The following is a 21,892-nucleotide window of genomic DNA, read 5'->3' as shown; positions in this document are numbered from 1 at the left end:
AGAATGGAGCCACATTTACCTCTGAATATTATGTACTAATTTGCTCATGCCAACACAGGTTCTCAAAAATTTCAGTATTTGAGAACTAGAAGGAACCTCAACTATTACACAGTAAACACACTTTTATTATAAGAACGAGAAAACTGCTGAGATGTTAAGTGAATTGCCTAAGACCACACAATGCTAAGCCCACATGTTCCAACACCATCTGTAATTTACTAATTCCTTAATAGTAATGATAATAACTTTGCAAGTATATAGCATTTGAAAGTTTACAAAGAGCTTCCGCCCACATGATCTCACAATAATTCTGAGTTACTTAGAAGGTACATGCTATTTCCAATTTATAACTCAGAGAGTGACCGACATAGATGCTATTTTCAACACAACAAAAAATGCCATAATCAGCATAGAAAATAATATAGAAGTTTGGAGCTTATTGAGTTCAGCCATTCATTCTTATTACATAGAATTATCTTCTCTAATTGGCTATGGCAATTGTCTGAACTACAAACCGAAGGGCTGCTCAATGAGAAACCAATATAGGATCATGCTGTGTGAAAATGCTGAGAGCAATGTTGTGTGAGTTTCAGGTGCGCAGCAAAGTAATTCAGTTGTACACATATATGTATCTATTCATATATGCATTCTTTTCCATATATCTGAAACTAACATGACATTGCTAATCAACTATACTCCAATAGAAAATAAAAATTTTTTAAAAGGAAATGGCAAGAGTAGTCTGAAATAGATCTCAGGGAGTCTTCCAAAAGGAGAAAGGGAATAAAACAGCCCTGCTAAGGGCCTTTCCTTCTGTACCATAGATAGAGTGCCTCCTCGTGACATATCTATAATATTCTCCAGGAAACAAAGCCTATCATCTCTTGGAGGACTCTACACAATGAACATACATACACGCATACAAAAGACAAAAAAAATAAAACAGTAGGCTGAGGGGCAAAACGGGTAGAATTTGAAGCCTATAGTATTATTCTAGTTTAATCCACTGCTATTTAACAAACTGCAAAACTCAATAGTTTAAAATAACATTCCTTTTTATTATAGCCCATAATTTCATGGGTTAAGAATTCCTGTAGGGCTCTGCTGGGCAATTTTCCTGTTCACATACCAATGACTGGAATGATTTAGTGATATTCAGCTGAAGGCTGACCTGGTCTGGAAGAGTCAAGAGACTTTATTCACACACCAGCATCTTGATGGGGATGTCTTGAAAGTTTAGCTCACCTCTGCCTCTCTCCCTCCATTTAGCTTCAGGGCCCTCTATGAGATATATCCAGTAGGATAGCTGGATTTCTTACCTGGCCACTCAAGATTCCCAAAGCCTTAGAAGGCAGTCACTAGCCTCTGTTCAAGGACAGGCCCAGAACTGGCACAGCACCGGTTCAGCTGTGCAGTCTTGGTCCAAGAAGTCACAAGTTGACCCCCTTTAAGGAGAAGCCAAACAGATTCCACCAATTGGTAGGAGCAGCACCAAAGAATTCATGACCGTCTGGTGGTTTATCACTAAGTCATGTCTGACTCTTGTGACGCCACAGAATATAGCCCGCCAGCCTCCTCTGTCCATGGGATTTTCCAGGCAAGGATACTAGGGTGGATTGCCATTTCCTTCTCCAGAGGATCTTCCTGATCCAGGAATCGAATCCGGATCTCCTACATTGCAGGTGGGTTCTTCACCAACTGAGCTATAAGGGAAGCCCCCATGACCATCTTTAATCCCATATGATTCTTACCATAAACTGCTCCTATTTTCTCCATTCTTTTCACTGTTACCACTTATTTGACGTTTTTACAGTTATAACCTGAAGTAAATAATGAGGGCACTGGCTGGGGGTAATTTTTATTTCCAGGAACATGCCCCATCAATTGGGGACATAAGTTGAAATAACTGATCTCTCTAGCATTACTGGGATGTGTGTTGTTTCACCAGCCTGGGTTTAAGTGATGTATTCAGAGAAGGCAATTGCACCCCACTCCAGTACTCTTGCCTGGAAACTCTCATGGACGGAGGCGCCTGGTAGGCTGCAGTCCATGGGGTCGTGAAGAGTCGGAAACGACTGAGCGACTTCACTTTCACTTTTCACTTTCATGCATTGGAGAAGGAAACAGCAACCCACTCCAGCATTCTTGCCTGGAGAATCCCAGGGACAGAGGTGCCTCGTAGTCTGCCGTCTATGGGGTCCCACAGAGTCGGACAAGACTGAAGCGACTTAGCAACAGGAACAGCAACAATATATTCATAGCCTCGAATATGATGCCCTTAATTCCTCTAACCACCTACTCATATTGCAAATGTTTACCGATTCTCCATCCCAGATATTTTGAGAATCCTTAGGCTTGTTTATCCATGTCTGTCACTCACTTCTCTCTGCCATGGAGGCTGGGGCTGTCTCGTGGGAATGGCTATTGCTTCTGTCACTCTCTCTGGTTTTGATGCTAGTTCACTTCAATTCACCTCCTGGGCACACATTATTAAGGGAATTTGTTATTGTTATTTCAATCCTCATGATGCTATGAAGGAATGACCTCCATTTCCAAATGAAAAGAACAAAACTTCCTCTCTATTTTTATTCTTACACAAGATGTGTCTCTTTGTGAAGCTGCCCAACTGTCCAGTGTTCAGTTCAGTTCTGTCGCTCAGTCAAGTCCAACCCTTTGGGACCCCATGGACTGAAGCACGCCAGGCGCCCTGTCCATCACCAACTCCCGGAATTTACTCAAACTCATGTCCATTGAGTCAGTGATGTCATCCAACCATCTCACTCTCTGTCGTCCCCTTCTCCTCCCACTTTCAATCTTTCCCAGCCTCAGGATCTTTTCAAATGAGTCAGTTCTTTGCATAAGGTGGCCAAAATATTGGAGTTTCAGCTTCAACATCAGTCTTTCCAATGAATATTCAGGACTGATCTCCTTTAGGATGGACTGGTTGGATCTCCTTGCAGTCCAAGGGACTCTCAAGAGTTTTCTCCAACACCACAGTTCAAAAGTATCAACTCTTTGGCGCTCAGGTTTCTTTATAGTTCAACTCTCACATCCATACATGACTACTGGAAAAACCATAGCTCGACTAGACGTACCTTTGTTGACAAAGTAATGTCTCTGCTTTTTAATATGTTATCTAGGTTGGTCATAACTTTCCTTCCAAGGAGTAAGCATCTTTTAATTGCATGGCTGCCATCACCATCTGCAGTGATTTTGGAGACCCAAAAAATAAAGTCTGACACTGTTTCCACTGTTTCCCCATCTATTTGCCATGGAGTGATGGGACCGGATGCCATGATCTTAGTTTTCTGAATGTTGAGCTTTAAGCCAACTTTTTTACTCTTCTCTTTCACTTTCATCAAGAGGCTCTTTAGTTGTTCTTCCCTTTCTGCCATAAGGGTGGTGTCATCTGCATATCTGAGGTTATTGATATTTCTCCCGGCAATCTTGATTCCAGCTTGTACTTCATCCAGCCCAGCGTTTCTCATGATGTACTCTGCGGCTGCTGCTAAGTCGCTTCAGTCATGTCTGACTCTGTGCAACCCCATAGACGGCAGCCCATCAGGTTCCCCCATCCCTGGGATTCTCCAGGCAAGAACACTGAAGTGGGTTGCCATTTCCTTCTGCATATAAGTTAAATAAGCAGGGTGACAATATACAGCCTTGACAAACTCCTTTTCCTATTTGGAACCAGTCTGTTGTTCCACGTCCAGTTTTGACTGTTGCTTCCTGATCTGCATACGGATTTCTCAAGAGGCAGGTCAGGTGGTCTGGTATTCCCATCTCTTTCAGAATTTTCCACAGTTTATTGTGACCCACACAGTCAAAGGCTTTGGCATAGTCACTAAAGCAGAAATAAACATTCAGAAGTAGATGTTTTTCTGAAACTCTCTTGCTTTTTCGATGATCCAGTGGATGTTGGCAATTTGATCTTTGGTTCCTCTGCCTTTTCTGAAACAAGCTTGAACATCTGGAAGTTCATGGTTCACGTATTGCTGAAGCCTGGCTTGGAGAATTTTGATCATTACTTTACTAGTGTATGCTGCTACTACTGCTGCTAAGTCACTTCAGTCATGTCCGACTCTGTGTGACATCATAGACGGCAGCCCACCAGGCTCCCCCATCCCTGGGATTCTCCAGGCAAGAACACTGGGGTGGGTTGCCCTTTCCTTCTCCAATGCATGAAAGTGAAAAGTGAAAGTGAAGTCGCTTAGTCGTGTCCGACCCTCAGCGACCCCATGGACTGCAGCCTACCAGGCTCCTCCGTCCATGGGATTTTCCAGGCAGGATTATTGGAGTAGGGTGCCATTGCCTGCTCCAAACTAGTGTCTGAGATGAGTGCAATTTTTCGGTAGTTTGAGCATTCTTTGGCATTGCCTTTCTTTGGGATTGGAATGAAAACTGACCTTTTCCAGTCCTATGGCCACTGCTGAGTTTTCCAAATTTGCTGGCATACTGAGTGCAGCACTTTCACAGCATCATCTTTTAAGATTTGAAATAGCTCAACTGAAATTCCATCACCTCCACTAGCTTTGTTTGTAGTGATGCTTCCTAAGGCCCACTTGACATCACATTCCAGGATGTCTGGCTCTAGGTGAGCAATCACATCATCGTGATTATCTGGGTCATGAAGATCTTTTTTGTATAGTTCTTCTGCGTATTCTTGCCACCTTTTCTTAATATCTTCTGCTTCCGTTAGGTCTATACCATTTCTGTCCTTTATTGAGTCCATCTTTGCATGAAGTGTTCCCTTGATATCTCTAATTTTCTTGAAGAGGTCTCTAGTCTTTCCCATTCTATTGTTTTCCTCTATTTCTTTGCACTGATCACTGAGGAAGGCTTTCTTATCTCTCCTTGCTATGCTTTGAAACTCTTCATCAAATGGGTATAAATTTCCTTTTCTCCTTAGTTTTTTGCTTCTCTTCTTTTCACAGCTATTTGTAAGGCCTCTTCAGACAGCCATTCTGCTTTTTTGCTTTTCTTTTTCTTGGGGATGGTCTTGATCCCTGTCTCCTGTACAATGTCACGAACCTCCGTCCAGTGTTCCCATATGTTTTATTCAGCTACGCAGAACCAGCTACCTTGGGGGTGCTGATGCAGCCAGGGAAGTTGGCACTAGAGGAGCTCCCGCACCTACATGGCTACAAGTTATGTTCGGATCTCTCCTCCCATACTTTGATCAGACAACTGTGCTACCAGTGGCTCAGAGTGTAACTTCCCCTTTTACTTATGGTGTGTCCTCTCTCAGGACTGCTGTCTGCCCATTTCCCTCCCAGATTCTGTTAGGACATGCCATCTCCCCATCCTTCACTGCCCTTTCTGCAGTCTCTCATGTATGTCTCTATACCCTGAGCTTTGATGTTCATAGAGTTCTTTAGTTACCTTTGTGAACCCCTTTCAAGCTCTAAATAAATCAATAAATGCAAACAGATATGTGATGTGTGTCTGCATGTTTGGGGGTGAGACAGAGTACCTAAATCCCTTCAACAGAAACATCTCTTTTACAGTCCCTGTTAACCAAAATTTTTAGATTGTTGCATTCTATTCAAACCATATATTTGCCCCATTTCCTTCACCTTTGCCTTGGTAGAAACATGAGTTGGAAGAAAAATAATTTCTGCATTTATTTCCAGTATAGAGATAATTCTCTTTCCTATTTAACATTCAGGGGACTAAACCAAAATCTGCTTTCCCTCAAAAGTCCATTCTGATTGGTCTGGTTATGAACACAGGTGCTTGGCACAGAGTAGGGCACACTTGCTGCTTCTGCACAGCCTGGGGTGGAGACAGGGATTGTTTGATTCCTTTTTTGGGGGGAATATAATTGGTTTGCAATACTGTGTTAGTTTCTGCTGTACAACATGGTGAATCAGCATATGTATACATATATCGCCTTCCTCTTGAACCTCCCTCCCCAGCCCACTCCTCTAGATCATCACAGAGCACTGAGTTGAGTTTCCTGTGTTATATAGCAACTTCTCTCTAGCCATCTATTTTACACATGGTACTCTTGCCTGGAAAATCCCATGGATGGAGGAGCCTGGTGGGCTGCAATCCATGGGATCATGAAGAATCAGACACTTACTGAACAACTTCACTTTCACTTTTCACTTTCGTGCATTGGAGAAGGAAATGGCAACCCACTCCAGTGTTCTTGCCTGGGAAATCCCAGGGACGGTGGAGCCTGGTGGGCTGCCATCTACGGGGTCGCACAGAGTCGGACATGATTGAAGCGACTTAGCAGCAGCAGCAGTGTACATATATCAATGCTACTCTCTCAATTTTCCCCCCGCCCCCCGCCATTCCCCTACTGTGTCTAGAAGTCCCTTCTCTAGTTCTTTTAAAGACTGAAGTTTGGGAAATATGATTCCCAATGTTCCTCCCTAATCCTCAAGTTAGGTTGTTCACATGCATGGGGAAGATCTGTCCCTCGGGAAGGATCTGTAGTGTCAGGAGTTATCACCATTTCTAAGGATGATCACAATGATTTGAGAATGTACCACTGGCACAATCAGTGTGTGAGTTTGTCCCTTTCTCTCCTTCACACAGAGAGAGCACAAAAAGGGGCCGTGGCATGGGATGAACTGCCTTCTAAAGTCATTCAGCCTTACAAACAGTTAGATAATTCTAATTATACATGAATCATCTGTGTCTGATTTATTTCATCAACATATCTCTCAATTAGTTACCATTACATATTTTGAGTTCTCACAGCATTGTAAATGCACAGCCCCATGGACTGTAGCCTTTCAGATTCCTCTGTAGACTTTTCCAAGCAAGGGGGTTGTCTACTCCAGTGGATCTTCCTGACCCAGGGATCAAATCTGTGCTTCCTGCGGCTTCTACATTGGCAGGTGAATTCTTCACCACTGTGCCACCAGGCTTCCCAAGAAGCTCTGTCATTCATCTCTGAATTTCTTTTGCCTTGTGCTTTTTTGGGTATCTTTTGACACCAACATCTTCTCTCCCCTAGAGATGCAAATATCCTGATCTCAGAACCAAATTAGATTCTGTAGAACACCCCAGGCAGTTTCAAAGAAGGAAGGAAGGAAAGAAGAGGAAACTGAGGGCAGTTTGTCAAGAAATAAGAGGGTCTTTAAAAGAGACTTCCCACAGCCCTCACTGCAATCTCCTTACTGTCTGTTGACAGAAAGTTCCTGGTAGGTCCCTGTGAATCTCCATTTTTGTTTTTTGTTTTTTTTTAAACAACTTAATGAATTTTTTCTTGTTATCAATGCAATACACATTCATGAAGGGAACTGTGAAATTTCCATATAGGCAAACATAACACTTAAAAATATCATTGGGAAATAAATTCTATTGACACTATGGTAAATGTTCTCCATGGGGTTTTTTTTTTTTTTTCTGTATATATAAACAGATTTGAGAGCATATGAATCACACTATACATTGTTTTGTAACCAACTTTCTCATCTAACAAACTATCTTGAATATTCTTAGTATTCATATAAGCAATATTTTAGATAATCATTTAAAATAGATTATAGCATCTCAGTTTATGGATTCACCATTATTTCACTATTTGCATGCATGCATGCTCAGTTGCTCAGTTGTCTGGTTCTTTGCAATCCATGGACTATAGCCCGCCAGGCTCCTCTCATGGAATTTTCCAGTCAAGAATATTGGAGTGGGGTTGCCATTTCCTCCTCCAGGGGATCTTTCTAACCCAGGGTTTGAACACATGGCTCACATGGCTTCTGCATTGGCAGGAAGATTCTTTACCACTGAGCCACCTGGGAAGTCCCATTTCACTATTTACTTACTGGTAAAAATGTAGGTTGCTCTATTTTTCAGTCTTATAAATTATGCTGTGTGGAAAATGCTGTATAAATGCATCTGAAAATACATCTATTTTCATAAAATCAACCCCAAACTCCTACCTGTGCAATTATTGAGTCAAAGAGTTTGCACACTTTAGAACTTTTGATACATAGTACTAGCTCTCTATTGAAAGTGGGTTCAAATCATCTTGAGTAATAATGGTATATACAGTGAGTATTATAATTATTTATAATTTTTGCCAACCAAATTAAAACTAGCATTTGTTTAATTTGTCATTCTTAAACAGCTAGTTAAATTGAGTATTCACCCCTTTATATATTACTATTTTCATTTCTTCTTTTGATAAGTGCTTTTTCATTTAGCTATTTTTTAAAATTTTATTTTATTTTTAAACTTTACAATATTGTATTAGTTCTGCCAAATATCGAAATGAATCCGCCACAGGTATACCCGCGTTCCCTATCCTCAACCCTCCACCCTCCTCCCTCCCCTCCCCTCCCTCTGGGTCGTCCCAGTGCACCAGCCCCAAGCATCCAGTACCGTGCACCGAACCTGGACTGGCGACTCGTTTCATACATGATATTATACATGTTTCAATGCTATTTTCCCAAATCTGCCCACCCTCTCCCTCTCCCACAGAGTCCATAAGACTGATCTATACATTGTTGTCTCTTTTGCTGTCTCGTACACAGGGTTATTGTTACCATCTTTCTAAATTCCATATATATGCGTTAGTATACTGTATTGGTGTTTTTCTTTTGGCTTACTTCACTCTGTATAATAGGTTCCAGTTTCATCCATCTCATTAGAACTCATTCAGATGTATTCTTTTTAATGGCTGAGTAATACTCCATTGTGTATATGTACCACAGCTTTCTTATCCATTCATCTGCTGATGGGCATCTAGGTTGCTTCCATGTCCTGGCTATTATAAACAGTGCTGCGATGAACATTGGGGTACACGTGTCTCTTTCTCTTCTGGTTTCCTCAGTGTGTATGCCCAGCAGTGGGATTGCTGAATCATAAGGCAGTTCTATTTCCAGTTTTTTAAGGAATCTCCACACTGTTCTCCATAGTGGCTGTACTAGTTTGCATTCCCACCAACAGTGCAAGAGAGTTCCCTTCTCTCCACACCCTCTCCAGCATTTATTGCTTGTAGACTTATGGATTGCAGCCATTCTGACTGGCGTGAAATGGTACCTCATAGTGGTTTTGATTTGCATTTCTCTGATGATGAGTGATGTTGAGCATCTTTTCATGTGTTTGTTAGCCATCTGTATGTCTTCTTTGAAGAAATGTCTATTTAGTTCTTTGGCCCATTTTTGGATTGGGTCATTTATTTTTCTGGAGTTGAGCTGTAGGAGTTGCTTGTATATTTTTGAGATTAGTTGTTTGTCAGTTGCTTCATTTGCTATTATTTTCTCCCATTCTGAAGGCTGTCTTTTCACCTTGCTTAGAGTTTCCTTTGTTGTGCAGAAGCTTTTAAGTTTAATTAGGTCCCATTTGTTTATTTTTGCTTTTATTTCCAATATTCTGGGAGATTGGTCATAGAGGATCCTGCTGTGATGTATGTTGGAGAGTGTTTTGCCTATGTTCTCCTCTAGGAGTTTTATAGTTTCTGGTCTTATGTTGAGATCTTTAATCCATTTTGAGTTTATTTTTGTGTATGGTGTTAGAAAGTGGTCTAGTTTCATTCTTTTACAAGTGGTTGACCAGTTTTCCCAGCACCACTTGTTAAAGAGGTTGTCTTTAATCCATTGTATATTCTTGCCTCCTTTGTCAAAGATAAGGTGTCCATATGTGCGTGGATTTATCTCTAGGCTTTCTATTTTGTTCCATTGATCTATATTTCTGTCTTTGTGCCAGTACCATACTGTCTTGATAACTGTGGCTTTGTAATAGAGCCTGAAGTCAGGCAGGTTGATTCCTCCAGTTCCATTCTTCTTTCTCAAGATAGCTTTGGCTATTCGAGGTTTTTTGTATTTCCATACAAATTGTGAAATTATTTGTTCTAGCTCTGTGAAGAATACCGTTGGTAGCTTGATAGGGATTGCATTGAATCTATAAATTGCTTTGGGTAGTATACTCATTTTCACTATATTGATTCTTCCAATCCATGAACATGGTATATTTCTCCATCTATTAGTGTCCTCTTTGATTTCTTTCACCAGTGTTTTATAGTTCTATATATATAGGTCTTTGGTTTCTTTAGGTAGATATATTCCTAAGTATTTTATTCTTTCCGTTGCAATGGTGAATGGAATTGTTTCCTTAATTTCTCTTTCAGTTTTCTCATTATTAGTGTATAGGAATGCAAGGGATTTCTGTGTGTTGATTTTATATCCTGCAACTTTACTATAATCATTGATTAGTTCTAGTAATTTTCTGGTGGAGTCTTTAGGGTTTTCTATGTAGAGGATCATGTCATCTGCAAATAGTGAGAGTTTTACTTCTTCTTTTCCAATTTGGATTCCTTTTATTTCTTTTTCTGCTCTGATTGCTGTGGCCAAAACTTCCAAAACTATGTTGAATAGTAATGGTGAAAGTGGGCACCCTTGTCTTGTTCCTGACTTTAGAGGAAATGCTTTCAATTTTTCACCATTGAGGATAATGTTTGCTGTGGGTTTGTCATATATAGCTTTTATTATGTTGAGGTATGTTCCTTCTATTCCTGCTTTCTGGAGAGTTCTTATCATAAATGGATGTTGAATTTTGTCAAAGGCTTTCTCTGCATCTATTGAGATAATCATATGGTTTTTGTTTTTCAATTTGTTAATGTGGTGTATAACATTGATTGATTTGCGGATATTGAAGAATCCTTGCATCCCTGGGATAAAGCCCACTTGGTCATGGTGTATGATCTTTTTAATGTGTTGTTGGATTCTGATTGCTAGAATTTTGTTAAGGATTTTTGCATCTATGTTCATCAGTGATATTGGCATGTAGTTTTCTTTTTTTGTGGGATCTTTGTCAGGTTTTGGTATTAGGGTGATGGTGGCCTCATAGAATGAGTTTGGAAGTTTACCTTCCTCTGCAATTTTCTAGAAGAGTTTGAGCAGGATAGGTGTTAGCTCTTCTCTAAATTTTTGGTAGAATTCAGCTGTGAAGCCGTCTGGACCTGGGCTTTTGTTTGCTGGAAGATTTTTGATTACAGTTTCAATTTCCGTGCTTGTGATGGGTCTGTTAAGATTTTCTATTTCTTCCTGGTCCAGTTTTGGAAAGTTGTTCTTTTCTAAGAATTTGTCCATTTCTTCCACGATGTCCATTTTATTGGCATATAATTGTTGATAGTAGTCTCTTATGATCCTTTGTATTTCTGTGTTGTCTGTTGTGATCTCTCCATTTTCATTTCTAATTTTATTGATTTGATTTTTCTCCCTTTGATTCTTGATGAGTCTGGCTAATGGTTTGTCAATTTTATTTATCCTTTCAAAGAACCAGCTTTTGGCTTTGTTGATTTTTGCTATGGTCTCTTTTGTTTCTTTTGCATTTATTTCTGCCCTAATTTTTAAGATTTCTTTCCTTCTGCTACCCCTGGGGTCCTTCATTTCTTCCTTTTCTAGTTGCTTTAGGTGTAGGGTTAGGTTATTTATTTGACTTTTTTCTTGTTTCTTGAGGTATGCCTGTATTGCTATGAACTTTCCCCTTAGGACTGCTTTTAAAGTGTCCCACAGGTTTTGAGTTGTTGTGTTTTCATTTTCATTAGTTTCTATGTAAATTTTGATTTCTTTTTTGATTTCTTCTGTGATTTGTTGGTTATTCAGCAGGGTGTTGTTCATCCTCCATATGTTGGAATTTTTAATAGTTTTTCTCCTGTAATTGAGATCTAATCTTACTGCATTGTGGTCAGAAAAGATGCTTGGAATGATTTCTATTTTTTTGAATTTACCAAGGCTAGATTTATGGCCCAGGATGTGATCTATCCTGGAGAAGGTTCCATGTGTGCTTGAGAAAAAGGTGAAATTCCCTGTTTTGGGATGAAATGTCCTATAGATATCAATTAGGTCTAACTGGTCTATTGTATCGTTTAACGTTTGTGTTTCCTTGTTAATTTTCTGTTTAGTTGATCTATCCATAGATGTGAGTGGGGTATTAAAGTCTCCCACTATTATTGTGTTATTGTTAATTTCTCCTTTCATACTTGTTAGCATTTGTCTTACATATTGCGGCGCTCCCGTGTTGGGTGCATATATATTTATAATTGTTATATCTTCTTCTTGGATTGATCCTTTGATCATTATGTAGTGACCATCTTTGTCTCTTTTCACAGCTTTTGTTTTAAAGTCTATTTTATCTGATATAAGAATGGCTACTCCTGCTTTCTTTTGGTCCCTATTTGCATGAAAAATCTTTTTCCAGCCCTTCACTTTCAGTCTGTATGTGTTCCCTGTTTTGAGGTGGGTCTCTTGTAGACAACATATGTAGGGGTCTTGTTTTTGTATCCATTCAGCCAGTCTTTGTCTTTTGGTTGGGGCATTCAACCCATTTACATTTAAGGTAATTACTGATAAGTATGATCCCGTTGCCATTTACTTTATTGTATCGGGTTCGAGTTTATACACTGTTTTTGTGTTTTCTGTCTAGAGAAAATCCTTTAGTATTTGTTGGAGAGCTGGTTTGATGGTGCTGAATTCTCTCAGCTTTTGCTTGTCTGAGAAGCTTTTGATTTCTCCTTCATATTTGAATGAGATCCTTGCTGGGTACAATAATCTGGGCTGTAGGTTATTTTCTTTCATCACTTTAAGTATGTCTTGCCATTCCCTCCTGGCTTGAAGAGTTTCTATTGAAAGATCAGCTATTATCCTAATGGGAATTCCCTTGTGTGTTATTTGTTGTTTTTCCCTTGCTGCTTTTAATATTTGTTCTTTGTGTTTGATCTTTGTTAATTTGATTAATATGTGTCTTGGGGTGTTTCGCCTTGGATTTATCCTGTTTGGGACTCTCTGGGTTTCTTGGACCTGGGTGATTATTTCCTTCCCCATTTTAGGGAAGTTTTCAACTATTATCTCCTCAAGTATTTTCTCATGGTCTTTCTTTTTGTCTTCTTCTTCTGGGACCCCTATGATTCGAATGTTGTAGCGTTTAATATTGTCCTGGAGGTCTCTGAGATTGTCCTCATTTCTTTTAATTCGTTTTTCTTTTATCCTCTCTGATTCATTTATTTCTACCATTCTATCTTCTAATTCACTAATCCTATCTTCTGCCTCTGTTATTCTACTATTTGTTGCCTCCAGAGTGTTTTCAATTTCATTTATTGCATTATTCATTTTATATTGACTCTCTTTTATTTCTTCTAGGTCCTTGTTAAACCTTTCTTACATCTTCTCAATCTTTGTCTCCAAGCTATTTATCTGTGATTCCATTTTGATTTCAAGATTTTGGATCAATTTCACTATCATTATTCGGAATTCTTTATCAGGTAGATTCCCCGTCTCTTCCTCTTTTGTTTGGTTTGGTGGGCATTTATCCTGTTCCTTTATCTGCTGGGTATTCCTCTGTCTCTTCATCTTGTTTAAATTGCTGAGTTTGGGGTGTCTTTTCTGTATTCTGGCAGTTTGTGGAGTTCTATTTATTGTGGCATTTCCTCGCTCTGGGTGGGTTTGTACAGGTGGCTTGTCAAGGTTTCTTGGTTAGGAAAGCTTGTGTCGGTGTTCTGGTGAGTGGAGTTGTATTTCTTCTCTCTCCTTTCGAAGACTTGGGTTGCTTTTCTGGGTGCCTGATGTCCTCTGCCGGCATTCAGAAGTTGTTTTGTGGAATTTACTCGGCGTTTAAATGTTCTTTTGATGAATTTGTGGGGGAGAAAGTGTTCTCCCCGTCTTACTCCTCCACCATCTTAGCTCCTCTCATTTAGCTATTAAAAATATTTTTCACATATACAATACGTGTCAGATGGATTATTTGGTCATACATCTTTTTCTGGTTATCTAGTAGGATGTTTCATTAGTCTTACTGATTTGATTCAGCTCTTTATGTAGTGATGATATTTCCACCCCTGTCTTATATATTGCATGCTCTATTTCCAGGGCTTTGTGTTTTTGGGTTGTTTTTTTTTTTTTTTTGCTTGTGTCTGATGATATTTTGGGGCTTTTTCCTTATGTACGGAGCTGGTGGCTCAGCTGGTAAAGAATCAGCACACAATGAGGAAGACATGGGTTCGATCCTTGGTTTGGGAAGATCCCCTGGAAAAGGGAATGGCTACCCACTCCAGTATTCTGGCCTGGAGAATTCCACTGACTGTATATCCAAGGGGTCGCAAAGAGTTGGACACGACTGAGCGACTTTCACTTTTCTTTTCCGTATGTACAGAGCTTATATTTTAATGTAATCAAACACTGAAATATGTGTGTGTGTGTGTGTGTGTGTGTGTGTGTGATTTGTCTTCTTAATTAGAAAGGTCTTTACCATAAATACAGAAATAAAAGAAAGTGAGGTGTTTAGAATCATTAAGTTGATTTATATCCTCGAAGTTCTTTTATTAGATGTTAGAGACTGGCATGGCTATAATTATTTGGAAAGTAACTTAAACATTATTACAAGCTGTTCAGAAAGCTGTTGATTTCTGATAGCTTGATGGAGTCTGAGATTGGCCTAATTAATATAGAGAACTAATCTATATCACATTCTTGGAACTGTAATTACATTTGGGTAAATGTCTTTACCTCAGCACAATCCCTCTGATAGCCTCATCTGATTCCACATAAAGTGAGAAAATGGAAGAGAATAAAATCAAATTAAGAACATTATAGAGCACAGAGTCCATGTACTTTACTAAAAAAGCCTTAATATAACCTGTTTACAGCATAAGCCCACTTAACTTTGGAAAGCCTTACCCAGACCACTGGCATAAATTAGCTCAGATATGCCTCTAATGCCTTACCATGACTCCTCATTCCTCTCTTTCAAGCCACATGTGGAAATGGCAATCATTAGACAATTGTAGAATCATTGATTTAATGTTGGCCTCTGCTATACTATAAGCTCTGTGAGGCATCCCTTCTCTGCTGGTTACTACATGCCCAAGCAAGGCTTCAGCAATGCACGAACCATGAACTTCCAGATGTTCAAGCTGGTTTTAGAAAAGGCAGAGGAACCAGAGATCAAATTGCCAACATCCACTGGATCATCAAAAAAGCAAGAGAGTTCCAGAAAAACATCTACTTCTGCTTTATTGACTATGCCAAGCCTTTGACTGTGTGGATCACAATAAACTGTGGAAAGTTCTGAAAGAGATGGGAATACTAGACCACCTGACCTGCCTCCTGAGAAACCTGTATGCAGGTCAGGAAGCAACAGTTTGAACTGGACATGGAACAACAGACTGGTTCCAAATCGGGAAAGGAGCATATCAAGGCTGTATGTTTTCACCCTGCTTATTTAACTTATATGCAGAGTACATCATGAGAAATGCTGGGCTGGATGAAGCATAAGCTGGAATCAAGATTGCCGGGAGAAATATCAATAACCTCAGATATGCAGATGACACCATCCTTATGGCAGAAAGTGAAGAACTAAAAAGCCTCTTGATGAAAGTGAAAGAGGACAGTGAAAAAGTTGGCTTAAAGCTCAACATTCAGAAAACTAAGATCATGGCATCTGGTCCTATCACTTCATGGCAAATAGATGGGGAAACAGTGGAAACAGTGGCTGAATTTATTTTTCTGGGCTCCAAAATCACTGCAGATGGTGACTGCAGCCATGAAATTAAAAGATGCTTGCTCCTTGGAAGAAGAGTTGTGACCAACTTAGACAGCATATTAAAAAGCAGAGACATTACTTTGTCAACAAAGGTGCATCTAGTCAAAGCTATGGTTTTTCCAGTGGTCATGTATGGATGTGAGGGTTGGACTGTGAAGAAATCTGAGTGCCGAAGAATTGATGCTTTTGAACTGTGATGTTGGAGAAGACTCTTGAGAGTCCCTTGGACAGCAAGGAGATCCAACCAGTCCATCCTAAAGGAAACCAGTCCTGGGTGTTCATTGGAAGGACTGATGGTGAAGCTGAAACTCCAATATTTTGGCCACCTGATGCGAAGAGCTGACTCATTTGAAAAGGACCTGATGCTGGGAAAGATTGAGTGCAGTAGGAGAAGGGGATGACAGAGGATGAGATGGTTAGATAGCATCACCGACTCAATGGACATGAGTTTGGGTGAACTCCGGGAGTTGGTAATGGACAGGGAGGCCTGGCGTGCTGCGGTTCACGGAGTCGCAAAGAGTCGGACACGACTGAGTGACTGAACTGGACTGAACTGAACGTGTCCAAGACCTAAAACAGAGTTGGTACTGAAGACAGCTGGTTCTCAGAAGGATTGACTATTTGAATGAATGGGCCCTTTCTTTGTGGAAATGGGACTTTCCTCTTACCTTTTTAACTGGTAATTCTAATCAGGCCAGGGGGATATTTTAAACTAAGGCCCTGGGCCAAATTTAACCAGACTCATTCATTTCCACATTGTCCATTGTTGCTTTCCTGCCAGCTACGGAACTGCGTAGTTGCATCTGGCCTGCAAAGCTTAAAACATGTATTAGCCGGCCTTTTATAGAAAATTTTCTGACCCCTGCGTTAGATAAGTGATTTTACTCAATATCATCATTCCCAACAGTCACATAGGCATCACTTTTCAATTCCTCTTTTGTAGTGCACTGAAGAAATACTGATCCTGTGGTTTGACCCCTTGCATGGGCTCAGCTAATGAACAGGCAAGAATAAACTTTGCAGCTCAGGATGTGACTGACATAGAGAGGCTAGGGACAAGCCTAATGAACTTCTTTCTGGACCTGAAAAGAAAGAACTCTACATAGGGTAGTAAATTTAGCAACAAAAACCTAAATGGCAAAAAATTTCATATGCTAAACTTCTGATCATTTTATTGTGAGAATGACTTTCTCTTATAGAAATTTGTTGTTCATGGAATTTGGAAGACCTTGAAAAGACAGTCCTCACTCTCAATATAAACGAATTACCTGTTAATACTGGATCCTGTCAGCTACACATAGAAGATTGTCCTCCAGGTCTCAGAGGTTCTTAGAATTCTAGTTCTAAACACCAGGGACATTTCCTATGCAGGAAGCTATCTTTCCTCCATGTAGCTACTTAATACACCCACTGGACCTGCTAAAACAGCAACTTTTTATCTGGATTTTAAACAACCATGCCTGAGGTGTGACATGATGGTAGGCTAGCAGAACAATTAGATGGTGCCAAAATCTTACCATTGAAAAGATATTCAGAAAGACTCAGGCAGCCTTTATAAGCACAAGGAAACTTGGCAAAGGAAATCTGAGTAAATCCCTTTCAGTTGTATTTGGAACAGATATATTTAGATGTATTTAACACTGATGCTATATTATAGATGAGGCTGGACTCTGTGGCTTCAGTTCAGTTCAGTTCAGTCACTTGGTCGTGTCTGACTCTTTGTGACCCCATGAATTGCAGCACGCCAGGCCTCCCTGTCCATCACCAACTCCCGGAGTTCACCCAAACTCATGTCCATCGAGTCGGTAATGCCATCTAACCATCTTATCCTCTGTCGTCCCCTTCTCCTCCTGCCCCCAATCCCTCCCAGCATCAGAGTCTTTTCCAATGAGTCAACTCTTCACATGAGGTGGCCAAAGTATTGGAGTTTCAGCTTTAGCATCAGTCCTTCCAAAGAACACGCAGGACTGATCTCCTTTAGAATGGACTGGTTGGATCTCCCTGCAGTCCAAGGGACTCTCAAGAGTCTTCTCCAACACCACAGTTCAAAAGCATCAATTCTTCGGCACTCAGATTTCTTCACAGTCCAACCCTCACATCCATACATGACCACAGGAAAAACCATAGCCTTGACTAGACAGACCTTTGTTGGCAAAGTAATGTCTCTGCTTTTTAATATGCTATCTAGGTTGGTCATAACTTTCCTTCCAAGGAGTGTCTTTTAATTTCATGGCTGCAATCACCATCTGCAGTGATTTTAGAGCCCAGAAAAATAGTCTGACACTGTTTCCACTCTTTCCCCATCTATTTGCCATGAAGTGAAGGGACCAGATGCCATGATCTTCGTTTTCTGAATGTTGAGCTTTAAGCCAACTTTTTCACTCTCCTCTTTCACTTTCACCAAGAGGCTCTTTAGTTCCTCTTCACTTTCTGCCATAAGGGTGGTGTCATCTGCATATTTGAGGTTATTGATATTTCTCCCGGCAATCTTAATTCCAGCTTGTGCTTCATCCAGCCCAGCATTTCTCATGATGTACTCTGCATATAAGTTAAATAAGCAGGGTGAAAACATACAGCCTTGATATGCTCCTTTCCCGATTTGGAACCAGTCTGTTGTTCCATGTCCAGTTCAAACTGTTGCTTCCTGACCTGCATACAGGTTTCTCAGGAGGCAGGTCAGGTGGTCTAGTATTCCCATCTCTTTCAGAACTTTCCACAGTTTATTGTGATCCACACAGTCAAAGGCTTGGCATAGTCAATAAAGCAGAAATAGATGTTTTTCTGGAACTCTCTTGCTTTTTCGTTGATCCAGTGGATGTTGGCAATTTGATCTCTGGTTCCTCTGTCTTTTCTAAAGACAGCTTGAACATCTGGAAGTTCACAGTTCACGTATTGCTGAAGCCTGGCTTGGAGAATTTTCAGCATTACTTTACTAGTGTGTGAGATGAGTGCAATTGTTCAGTAGTTTGAGCATTCTTTGGCATTGCCTTTCTTTGTGATGTGGCTTAGCCTAGAGATTCAGTGAATTTCCCCATTTGAAAACAGTATCTTAGCTGATTCAATACAATCTAATGTTCCATCATCCCCAACAAAGTTCTAGAGGAGATGGAAAGATAGATACCAAGAGAAAGTATTGAACTTGCCTACTTGTCAGCATGGCAGAAATCTATGACAAGGCTGGAATGTTGGAGAAGACAGCTCAAGAAGGAAACGTACCCAGGGTTGTTCTAAGGTACTGGGTTTCAGGTCAAGGCTCCTGCTCAGGCCACCAGGTGTAGGAGGGAAAAGAAAAAAATTAGCTACTCCTGACCTTCTGGTGCCCAGTAGGTCTATCTATTAGAAACAGGACCCACAAGGTGTCTTGGAGCCTGGCTTTTGAGATGAGTTTTCTTCCTACTTTTGGAGAGCAGGACTATGGGACATTAATGATACAGCTTCCTCTTCCATACAGGCCCATCCTCTTGGTCAGAAAAAGGCTATTTCTTTGAACTAAAGTTGCAAGGGATAGCAATAAAAGGAATAGGACTTGATTTCCATTTATTACTCAGGTGACCTCAGGGGCAGAGTGACTCACCAAAGACAGAATTCAAATGCTCTGGGACATTTGAGACCAAAGCTATTTTTACATCACCCCTTTAAGTGGGATAAAAGTGGGACACAGGAGGAGAGACTCTTCAGGGCCCTTGTTTGCTCTGATTCTTCTGACTCTTTGCTGTCCGAAAGGCTGGCAAAGATAGGGAAACTGCCTTGAAAGGCAGGCACACTGATGGTGATATTCACTGATAACCTGAGCACGGAGGAGGAAGAAAATCCACAAGAATCAGGAACTCAAACATGAGAACAGCTTACAGCTATGGAATATAGAGACATATATCTGAATAAGGCCTGTGAGTCAAGACATCAGGAAAATAGAGAGCTATGCTCCAGAAACTTGGCTTAAGGGGGAAGATAATGCAGGTTAACTTGACATCCATTTTGGGAACAGTTCAATCCCACATGGTTAAAAGTCAAATATTTTGTTGTTTAAAGTTAACTTTCAGTTAAGGGATGTAAAGTAATCAATCGCCTCAGAACCATAGCTAACACGGAGAGTAGTCTAAAGCAGGGTCTAATGGTCACACAGTGTCCGGGTCCTTTCTCAGCACCCAACAACTCACCAACAGTGCACCCAGAGTCATTATTTTTTGTCCAGAATTCATGTTTCTTGTTAACCTTTGCCAGCATCAGGGTGCTTCTGGGAAAAATAAGCTGTGTAAAATAGATATTTGAAGATGAGGAGGAAGAGGAGCTGTTCAATTGCCGTATGTGGCAAAATTCACTTGGATTTGAAATTCTTTTTTTTTTTTTTTTTGTTATCCAGTGGGGTACTGGGAGATCATACTGTTCATGGGGTTCTTGCAGCAAGAATACTGGATTTGGTTTGCCATTCCTTCCTCTGGCATCGCGCTGGCGAGGCATCGCGCCTGGCCCATTACAACAAGTGCTCAACTATCACATCCAGGGAGATCCAGACCGCCGTGCGCTTGCTGCTACCTGAGGGGCTGGCCAAGCATGCCGTGTCCGAGGGCACTAAGGCTGTCACCAAGTATACCAGCTCCAAGTAAATATAATATGCCTAGCCACTGTTAATGGAGAAGGCAATGGCACCCCACTCCAGTATTCTTGCCTGGAAAATCCCATAGACGGAGGGCTTGGTGGGCTGTAGTCCATGGGGTCGCTAAGAGTCGGACACGACTGAGTGACTTCACTTTCACTTCACTTCACTTCCCTCCTCTAGTGAGTCATGTTTGGTCAGAGCTCTTTGCTATTAGTCATCTGACTTGGGTGGCTCTGCACCGCATGGCTCATAGCTTTATTGAGTTACACAAGCCCCTTCACCATGACAAGGCTGTGATCCACGAAGGGGTATGATCTAATAAGGCAAAAAGCAAAGAAGGGGTAAAGAGCCTCTTGATGAAGGTGAAAGAGAAAAGTGAAAGAGCTGGCTTAAAACTCAACATTCAAAAAACTAAGATCATGACATCTGGTCCTATTATTTCATGGCAAACAGATGGGGAAAAAGTGGAAGCAGTGACAGACTTTATTTTCTTGGACTCCAAAATCACTGCAGACTGTGCTGCACCCATGAAATTAAAAGATGCTTTCTCCTTGGAAGAAAAGCTTAAACAGACTCAAGTGAAGTTAAGTGAAAGTCGCTTAGTCGTGTTTAACTCTTTGCGACCCCATGGATAGTCCATGGAATTCTCCAGGCCAGAAAACTAGAGTGGGTAGCCTTTCCCTTCTCCAGGGCATATTCCCAACCCAGGGATTGAACAGGATATTAAAAAGCAAAGACATCACTTTGCTAACAAAGTCTGTATAGTCAAAGCTATTGTTTCTCCAGTAGTCCTGTACGGATGTGAGAGTAGGACCGTAAAGAAGGCGGAGCACCTAAGAATTGATGCCTTCAAACTGTGGTGCTGGAGAAGACTCTTGAGTGTCCCTTGGACAGCGAGGAAATTAAATCAGTCAATCCTAAAGGAAATCTTCCCTGAATATTCATTGGAAGGACTGATGCTGAAGCTGAAGCTCCAATACTTTTGCCACCTGATGCGAAGAGCCAACTCATTGGAAAAAGACCTTGATGCTGCGAAAGACTGGGGGCAAAAGGAGAAGAGAGAAGCAGAGGATGAGATGGTTGGATGGCATCACCAACTCAATGGACACGAGTTTGAGAAAACTCCAGGAGATAGCGAAGACAGGGAAACCTGGCGTGTTGCAGTCCACGGGGTCACAAAGAGTCGGACATGACTTAGTAACTGAACAACAACAACAACTGAGAGATTAGTACCCATGCCCCTGGTAGCAGCCCCTCCTCCAGGCCTGCTTGGCCTCATCAGCTGTCCCAATACGCTTGACCTCTTACCCAGGGTTCTTCCATACTGTACTTACCCCAGACTGGGACAAAAAGGCAGCACATTCCTTTAACTATTTTTTATATTAATACCATAGACAAGGACCTTTTTTTAAGGACTAGAGTTAGTAAATCAGACAAATAAAAGAGATAATACCATATGATTGCTCTTATATGTGGAAACTATACAACAAAACAAATGAACAAACATAAAAAAATTGCATTCATCTTTAAAGAGCATAGTCTCTGTTTCCCACAGCCCTCCAGCTGTCCCATACCCAAGCTCCACTGGTCTTCAAAGCCATGTGTTCTGAGGGCATATCTTTCTGGTACAGGACCCCCAGACTGGGGAGTTCCATGTAGGTCTCAGACCCCTCGTACTTTGGAGGGAACCTCTGCACTGTTTATCGTTTTCCCATTTGTGGGTTGACTACCTGGGGGTGTGGGTCTTGACTGCCACATCTCCACCCCTCCTACTTGTCTCGTTGTGGTACCATTTTC

The sequence above is a fragment of the Bos javanicus genome, chromosome 4 (genome assembly GCF_032452875.1).
Source record: "Bos javanicus breed banteng chromosome 4, ARS-OSU_banteng_1.0, whole genome shotgun sequence".
NCBI classification, from domain to species: Eukaryota; Metazoa; Chordata; class Mammalia; order Artiodactyla; family Bovidae; genus Bos; species Bos javanicus.
Note: the sequence above shows the minus strand (reverse complement) of the source record.